Source organism: Pinus tabuliformis, chromosome 4_1, assembly GCF_031772625.1.
Source record: "Pinus tabuliformis cultivar Carrire ecotype Pingquan chromosome 4_1, CPIR1, whole genome shotgun sequence".
In the NCBI taxonomy this organism is placed as follows: Eukaryota; Viridiplantae; Streptophyta; class Pinopsida; order Pinales; family Pinaceae; genus Pinus; species Pinus tabuliformis.
In genome coordinates this window covers 471,332,444-471,336,077 of record NC_142303.1, presented here as the reverse complement: position 1 = coordinate 471,336,077, position 3,634 = coordinate 471,332,444, and positions in this window count along the sequence as shown.

The following is a 3,634-nucleotide window of genomic DNA, read 5'->3' as shown; positions in this document are numbered from 1 at the left end:
ATATTTACATTTCTAGTTAATAGAAAATTATGACTTAAAATAGTAATAATTATTATTATTAAATCAAAATTACTTTATCAATTTGGTAGTAAATAATTTTGTAATTTTAATTTAATTTCCAAATAAAAATAATATTTATAATTAAAATATCTATAAGTTAATCAGCTTAATTAGTTTGTTTGGTACTAAGTAATCTTGTAATTTTTAATTTATTTTCCCAATGAAAATAACTAAATGCAGATTTATAATCAAAATATTTGGAACAGTATTAGATCAACAACACTATTCAAACACTCTTATGGTAAGATCTTTCTTTCAAGTTTGCCAGATTCCCGCGATTTTTGGTTGTCCGCGCTCGCTAAACGAAGCCATTATCTTTGGGTTGAAGTTATGAAAAAATTTAAACACACTATACCAACAAGGTTGGTTGAGTCGTGGAGTAACCAGTAACTAAGTCAATTAAGCTCTCGGGGATCAACTGCATATTTGCTTTAACATTTGGGTTTGTTTGAGTCGAGGTTTTGTGTTGTTTAATTCGATAAATTGTTCGATTGTTTTACCGAAATCTGCATCTCAGAATTCGTCGTTCCCGCCCTTTCAACATTTTTATAGTACCATTATCCTATGAAGACTACTTGAAGTCAGCAGGTTCCTTCCGTTGAATTTGAGGAACCGAAAATGGTCACTGTAGAAACATCAAACTGTGAGCAAATTCTGAGAGGTGGAGAACCACTCTTGCACGACCATTCTTCTCGGCAAGGAAGGCGTCGACAGCATAAAAACCCACTCCACAAAGCAACAAAACAGTTAGATTTAGTAAGCCATAGGAACAGCACACTGCCCTCTGGAGTGTGACATGTCCGTCTGTTGTGGCAGTACGGTGCTCAGTTCTGGTCGCTTTTTCAAAGTCAACCTGAACAAAGGACACCAATTCAAATGCTAATCAAGTTACCGTAGGAATGGGGCGGTGGAATAGAATTCTAGAAGAAAAGGGGCAATCAATTAAAAGAATCTTCCATAGTAAACAACTTATGATCTTTGTGATTAAAAGGGTTGAGATAAGGTGGACTATTGGAAAAATAATTTTTGAGTAAGTGGATGAAATCAATAACAAAGTGGTTTAAAGTGTATAATGATGGCATGATATTAGTATAAATATTTAAATATAAATTGGATTTTGGGAATAGAATCATAGATGAGAATTATACTTTGACAAATATCTTTTAGAGGTTCTTTTGCATCGTCAAAAAGTTTGTTATTTCTCCATCTCCAGGCACACCATAAGACAATTAAAATGATCGGTCTCCACGATTCTTTTTGCTGGCTCCACCATATAAAAGCTTCTTGAGAAGAGGCATGAGAAACCAGAGGGAAGCCATAAAGACTTGACAAAACCTGCCATATCTCCAAGATAGAGTTGCATTTGAAGAACATGTGAAAATTTGTTTCTTCGACTGATTCGCACATACAACATCTACTCGGTCCATGCCACTGCCTTTTCATCAAATTCTCCCAAGATAAATTTTTATTATAAAACACCAGCCATGAAAAATATATCATTTTGGGAGAGCAACCCGACTTCCAGAAAGCCATTGGGAAAATAGATGAGAGCGCAGGCTTCATACTGATCATAAGAGCATAAATATCCTTTACACATAACTGAGAATTTGCAGATGGCATATTCCATACAAAAAAATCCTGTGGCCCCGATTGGAAGAAACCACAGTTTCTCAAAGAATTCCAGACAGGGGTCCAAAGGCATTTTATGGATTGCGGAAGGCCAAGGTCATCAGCGGATTTCCAGATAGGAAGCGGGCCATGCCATCCCGCGATCAATTTATCCCATGTAAAAAAACCTTTGCAGTGAAGGAAGAGTAAGATCCTTTCAGGAATAGAAATGCATTCACGTCCAGACAAAATGGGGTCTACTCCGATAAGAATTCTACTGCCCGACTGAAGACACCATTTCAAATGCTTTAAGAAAAATTTCTCCAGCTTTCGAAAGCTGAGCCATATGGCAGATCCGTATTTTGTTCCAATCCTCCCCAAACGAAACCAATATTCTAGGCCTTTACCTCGCATATATTTCATTTTGATGATTTTGCTCCATGGTCCCTCACCGAAGATGCCCCTCCACAAAGATTTGCATAGGAGCACCTTTCCAAAGGTCCTCGAGTCCAGCAAGCCCCAACCACCTGCAGACTTCGGTCTCGAAATTTTATCCAAAGTAGTGAGGTGATAACTTCCTTTAGTTATGTTGCCGCCCCAAATAAAATTGGCAGAGATCTTATTCATTTTCTGAACGATGCTAGCTGGGAGGAAAAAAATATGGGCCTAGTAAACAGCAAGTTGCGAGAGGACTGCCCTAGTTAAGACGATTCTTCCAGCCAGAGATAAACATCTGTATTGCCAAGCGGATATCCTTTTATAAAACCTGTCAATGAGCCATTTCCAATCATCCTTTGAGTAACCCTTTGCCTTCAATAGAAATGTGCAGGTATCTCCTTCGTTCAGGTCCCCGAGGGCCTTTTTCGACGGCGCATCCCAACAAAACTCATGTGGAGCAGGTGTGTTCATTCAAATGGACGAGAATCTTCAATATTATCTCTCTTGGAATGCAGGTGTGGGTACAAATAGCCTGGCTGAGGCTAAGGCCCTTGCGGCTCTCCTCGCTTTCTGTTGTTTTCTTGACATCAAGACCATCTCTATTTATGGGGACTCCAAAACAATGGTGGATCATGTAAATGGAAAAGGTTTTGTCGACTGCCCTCACCTCTCTGTGTGGATGGATCAAATTATGTTTTTTTGGAGATGTTTGCAGGGGTCTACAATCCAGCATATCTACAGAGTTTGGAACCTGAGAGCGGATTGCCTATCTAAGGAGGCGCTCCTTATGGAAACTGGTGCATGGTCCTTGAAGATTTCTGTTGGCAGGGAACCTTATATCATACAGGACTTTAGTATCCCGGGATTCTGACTCTCCTTTTTTTGGTTTCTTCTGTGCCTTTCTTTTGTCCTATCTCTTTAGATCTGTCTTGGCATATGTTTATATCTGTTTATGTCGTCAAGATCGGTCATGACATATGTTTGTATCTATTTTATGTCGTAACTATCTTCGTTTTTTGGTCCCAGCCGGTGCTGGGGAGGTCTGCTATTGTGTCCAAGCTATATGCTCTGTTCAGACTCATCCTATGGATTATATTCCTCATATTTTGTTCTTTCTGAAAAAATAAATAAATAAATATAAATTATAAAAGTTTTAATTTTAATGAAAAAAATGAAATTTAACATTGTAAAATAATTTTGTTAGAAAACAAAAAGATCTAGAATGTAAGTTGTTAATTTTGTTTTTAAATAAGCGTTAAGTAGTAGTTAGTCTCGGCCACTTAATTTAAATATAGTTAAATTAAAACAAAAATATTGAATTCAAGTTAGTGTTAAGGTTAAGAAAAGGTCAATTTAGGCTTTACTAATTGATAAATTAAGGTATTTTGCTAATTTTATTTGTTGAAATATGAATTCATCCACCATAACCTCTTGTCATGATTAAGTTAACGAGTGATTTCATTAAAATATTTAACCTAAAAATATATGATTTGTTTGTGACTAAATATATAGTTATTTTATTAGTTGT